This window comes from Grammomys surdaster, unplaced genomic scaffold (assembly GCF_004785775.1).
Source record: "Grammomys surdaster isolate TR1022 unplaced genomic scaffold, NIH_TR_1.0 371, whole genome shotgun sequence".
Classification (NCBI taxonomy): Eukaryota; Metazoa; Chordata; class Mammalia; order Rodentia; family Muridae; genus Grammomys; species Grammomys surdaster.
The window spans coordinates 3,329,379-3,334,788 of NW_021604790.1; the positions used below are offsets into that span (position 1 = coordinate 3,329,379).

General features: G+C 48.1%; 1 protein-coding gene across 1 annotated transcript in view; it reads right to left on the reverse strand.

Annotated features, from left to right (window-relative positions):
* The window catches only part of Map3k14 (mitogen-activated protein kinase kinase kinase 14), a 48,144-nt gene extending 45,538 nt beyond the window's left edge, over positions 1–2,606 (reverse strand). The window contains exon 1 of the mRNA XM_028780622.1: positions 2,562–2,606. The gene's annotated coding sequence lies outside the window, so the exon portion shown is untranslated. The remainder of the gene's footprint in view (positions 1–2,561) is intronic.
* Between the last annotated feature and the right edge of the window lie 2,804 nt (positions 2,607–5,410).

Below are 5,410 nucleotides of genomic sequence, written 5' to 3' on the forward strand. Positions count from 1 at the left end.
CCAGTTTAACTGAAATACTAAAATGGGGCAAACAGGAAGCATCAGACACAACTGCGGTAGTGACTTATTAATCACGAAAGCAGAATTTTAGTTGCATTTTAACCTTTTGCCAGGAAAAAAAAAGCATCTAGTCGCTGGGTGCTATCGGAGGAACCGTCTGTCTGCATGTGCAGCAGGCTGACCTTTTACTGGGTCTGAATTTGGTTTTCAGTTTTCTTTTTTCTCCTTGTGGGGGAAAGAATCTGTCAAGCCAATCAGGATTAGCCTGTGAGGTCTTCCCAGGGGAGAAGCACCTGTAAGAAGCCCATGTGGTGCCCATTGAGACAAGAAAAAAGGAAAAAAAAGAAAAACAAAAGAAAGAAAGAAACTAAAAGTGACTTCACCGGCAAGTGAATACAAAACTCTTAAGAGGGGGAAATGGCCTAAAGGAACAAGCCTACATTTAAGCTTTTATTTACTTTACATCCACCCCGTCTCCTACCAGCACCTAGCTAAGGATGAACCCTGGAACTCACCAACAATCTCACAACAGGTGTCTAGGGTTGGACAACCAATCAGGGTGAGCCCTGTCCTGTCAACCCCAAGCAAATCACAAAGGAATCAGTGTTCACCAGGAGAATCAAAATGAGGAACCACACTTCTGTCGGCCAAGGCTGAATGGCAAAACCAGGAGGGTTTTTTGTTTAAGAGACGAAGGTTCATTTGGCAGGGTGGCTGTCTGTGGTGCCACTCTCACAAACTAACAGACACCGGAGGAAAAAACAAAAACCCAATAAACAATAAACAAAAAACCACAAACAAAACAAAACCAAAACAAACAAGCAACAACAACAACAACAACAAAACAGCCTTCAGAATTGCTCTATCTACCCAGAAACAATCAGAAAATGACCTGAAGCCTGATCATGTAATACTGTTTGATTCCACAATCTGCTGGTATGTATTTCTGGGTATGTACAAATGGGTACTTATTTCTAAAATTAAAGTCAGACATATTAACTACTATTATGAGCTGTTCTGAGAAATTTATCACACTCTTCCAAATAAATCAGGATGTCTTCTTCTTTCTTTCTTTTTTTCCTTTCTGATGTTCTGAGACAGGGCCTTGCCTTGAAGCCCTGACAGGCTTCAAAGTCACAGCAAATCCTCCTGGTCCCAGCCTCTCAGTGATGGATTACAGGTGTGCCACCATGCCTAATTTTCAAGATGTCTCAAAGGCGTTTAAAAAACTCAGAAAGCTAGCATCCATCCAAAGGAATTGCCTTTGATATCACTTTAAATACAAGAGGAAATCCACACACACATCATAAGCAAGTCAAGAGTCTTCAAAGCATCCTCTCACATTAAGAGCAAAAAGATCACCCTCCCTCCCCCCTCTTTTCTCTATCATAGTTACGATATGCTGTTCTAATTCAGGGATCTGGAGAACTCACCCTCACTCATGGCTCTGAGGCCACAGACAAGGTCTGTCATCCCCCACACCTGGTTCAAGTACTTCGCTTACCAACAGGACAACAGTCTATGTATCTCATCACACCTACCACTAAATGGGAAAGTTACTAAGCAAACCCCTGCAAAACTAAAGTTAGGATACGATCCTCTAATCTTTCAGAAAGACTATGTTTCTAGATACGCGCCAATGTTCCAAAGTCCACTGGTCGTGGTGCCACTCCTTGTTCGTCTCGTTCTTTTAGCGCTCTTAATCCAGTCATTAGCGTTTAGTGTCTCCAATTAACAACAACAGCAAATTGTCACTAAGACATTGATATTTGAAACTTTTCTCCACTCATCCTCTTGACAACCCATGCACACCCCTATCCATCCTTTAGGGCTGACAGCCATCTTTTAATCTCAACTTGGGGCGGGATTGGGGGGGGGAGACCTTTTCTGAAGTTAATGAACGTGATGAGGCTCCAAAGCAGGTGGGAATCTCTGCCTTGGACAAATGTTTCTTTTTACTTGGTGACAGGTGGCTGAAAGTTGCCAGAGCCGCGAAGAGCTTCCAAGACGGGACTAGTATATATAAACAGACTCCAAAAGTCCCGAGTAGAACAGAGAATTACACAGAAAGGTAAAGACCATCGAGGAGGGAGGATATCATTAACGACTAGCACTGCTCTACTGAGTGCCCAGAGCAGTGTTCCTCTCAGAACAAGTGATCCCAAGCAGTTCACAGGGAAAGGCTGCGCATGTCACAGCTAGGGCAGTGGAGCGATCACCTTCTCTTGGGGGACACCCAGGAGCCGAGTCTGGCAGTAAGTAGGGCGACTGAACTCGATGGCACGGATGTTGGGGAAAGGGAAGCAAACAGTACCCGCGCGCGTTCCGGGCAAACGTGTGACCCGTGGGTGCGCGGCCTGGAAGCTCCAGGCGAGCACGGCGTTTCGAGCGTGGCGCTGATGGCGCTGAGCGTGCGAGTAGGTTAGACCGCAGACACCCAGCCACCCATCCCAGCCATCCCTCGTGGACAGCCAGGCTGCAACCCGGTCCCGGCCTGGGAGGCGCCCCTTCCCCGCCCCGCTCCCTCAGCGCCCCGCTTTAGGTTCTGCCCAGTCACCTACCGGCGGAGCGCCGTTCTCCTCAAACAAGCGAGTGTGGCGCTTCGCTGGCCAGCGATCGCTCCGGGCCCCAGCTGCCCCTCCCCGACCACGCCCCCGTGTCTAGCCCCGCCCCGGGCCACGCCTCCCCCTGTGGCTGCAACTTTGCTAGCTTCCCGCCTCCTTTCTTTGGCCGCACCGCGACCCTTGATCCCACCCATTTCTACAAGTTAGCCAATAAGACGTCTTGTTCCGGCCGGCCTGCGGTGCACCCCTAAGCAGCAATTGGCTAGCGAGGCCTCCCTCAAAATGGGCATTGTTTCCGGCCAGGATATCTAGAGCCGACGGCCGGGTGGATGGGCGGGCCGTAGGCGAAGGAGGCCAGGGTGTTGGTTGAACTACACATGCGCTCTCGCCTTCTGGCAAATCTTTTACGGGTTGCATTCTTTTTGAGGTTACGGGAAGGAAGAGCGACTGTACGCATGCGTGGGCATTCCCAACTTCGGCTTTGGTTACCTTGGAGACGGCAGGGCGCTCTTGCACTAAGGTCTTGGGTTTCTCTTCTTTCTGTTTGAGGGCGTGGCTGCTTCGTGGGGGCCTGATGGGGTTAGAAACACTTTTATGGAGCACTTCGTGTGAGGCTAGTGCTGTAAAGTGTGTGAAGACGAGGTTGCTCTGCCTACCCTCGAAAAGTGTCGGGAGCCAAAGGCCTACGTAGGACAGGCCGGGTGTTGAAACGCCGCTCTGAGGGAGCGTGCAAATGTTGTGGCACAGTCTCCTTCCATCTCGAAGAAGCTTCGTGGTGTGTGTGCTGAGCACAGGATCCATCCTAAACTACATAGCCAGGAAGACCTGGTCTTTGAAAACGTGGTGTCTACAGTGCCCTTTTTATGGGGGCGCTTCCTACTGTACCACAAGCTTCTATTTACTGGTAATAAGAAATTACAAATATGTATTTTTTTTAATGTTTCCAGAATAAAAGATGTGCTGCGATCTTAGGGACTCTGCTAGGAATCTTACCTGCAGATGCAGGCACTGGCGGTATGGTTTGAGAAATAAGGAACGGCCTGTCTGGAAAGGTTTGAGCCAGGGCCAGACCACTGTCTGCTTGTGACCACTTTGCAGACCTAGCTTCTTTCTGGAGACCAATTCAAGCAGACATCTGTTGTTGGACACCAAGAAAGGCCATTCATTTAGACGATGTGGAAATCCCACAACCTAGCCTGCATTCAGGAGGCTGAGGCAGGAGGATGACAAGTTTGAGGCCAGTTTGAGCTGCACAGTCTGACTTCTGTGTGGAAACAAAACCAAACAGATGAGACCTGGAGAGGCTCACCCACTCCCTTGGGCCAGAAATATGTTAGAGCAAAGCCTGCAGTTGCTCATAGCCCATGTTGCCTTCATTTCAACCGTGTCGAGTGTTGTCCCTAGAAGCATTTCTGGCTGTGACTCCCACAGAGCCTATACCTCAGTATATGCAGAGCCTATATGTCAGTCTCTGGGACATAGTTTGGCTCTGCTAGTGGCCCACTGAGAGAGGGTAAGGCAAAAAATAAAAAAGGGTTGGGGGCTTCCGAAAAAGCTCCTCCCACCTCTAGGGTTTGGCATCTCTGACTCAGAGAGAGGCATAGCTGGGCCAGATGTACAGGTCGGTATCAGGTCTCTTGGGTGTCTGTCTTTCCCTCCCACCACCTGTTTGCCTCTGGGCAAAGCACTTCTTAGGAAAGATGTGGGCAACTGGCCCGGAACGCTCCCTGCAGGGCCGGCTCACTTTTGCCGTCCTCTTCTCACTCCTTTTTTTTTTTTTCTTTTTCTTTTAGGACAACCAGCGTTTCTGTGCTTAGCCTTTCTGATACCCTGTGGCCCTGGGCCTCTTTCGGGCGTTGTCTAGTCCGCTGAGATGATTTCTCTTTAAACCTACACTCAATAGGATGTATTAGTGAGAGCAGACTCAGCTCTGTGCTGACCCAGAGCTCTGCAGGAGGGTCAGCTTGCAGGTGTGTACACAAACCACCAGACTCATTAGCAAGAAAAAGATTAGGGAAAAGCAGCGCTTCTTGGTTTCAGCTACTTTCCTCCAGTCTCTCTCCACAGAGCATGAGGTGAGAAGTAAACACCCCGCTCCTCTCTTGAAATACTCACCCACTAGGAGAGCTTTGGGGCAAAATTGACTTCCTACTGCTCTAAGTCATGACAGTCTGGGCAGGCTTTGAGCCCTTGAGTCACTTGTGCAACTTCAGCTCAGCTTTAAATAAAATAATTGACATTTGCAGGGTGACTCATACCTGGGGCAGTGCTGGCCTCTCAGTACTCAGGGGGGTTCACAGCCCATCTATTTCAGGTTTGGACACTCGAGAGTAAGACTATGTCAATCTGAAAACAAAACAAAACAAAACAAAACAAAACTAAACTAAACTAAACTAAACTAAACTAAACAGCAGGATCTGTTTGTTTTGTAGACCTGAAGATCCAAATCCAGGGCCTTGCATATTTTTCTTCCTTTTCTAAGTAAGGTCTCTGTAACCTATGCTTCCTTATTTATTGTTAGCTATTATTATTTATTATTTTTCTAGGTAAGGTCTATAATTCCCTATTTCTTTTTCTAGGCAAGGTCTCTGTGGCCTATCATTCCCTATTTAGCCCAGGCTGGCCTCATTTGTCTTCCTGCTGTCACCTCTCCAGTCTGGGGATTACAGGCATGTACATTCCCAGCTCAGCCTCTGTCCTTGTTTGTTTACGTTTCTCTTTGTAAAAATTAATTCTTAAAGTCAGCATGCAAAGGAGTGAATTACATCATAGCCTCTTCACACCATAGCCTCTTCACATCATAGCCTCTTCACACCATAGCCTCTTCACACCATAGCCTCTTCACA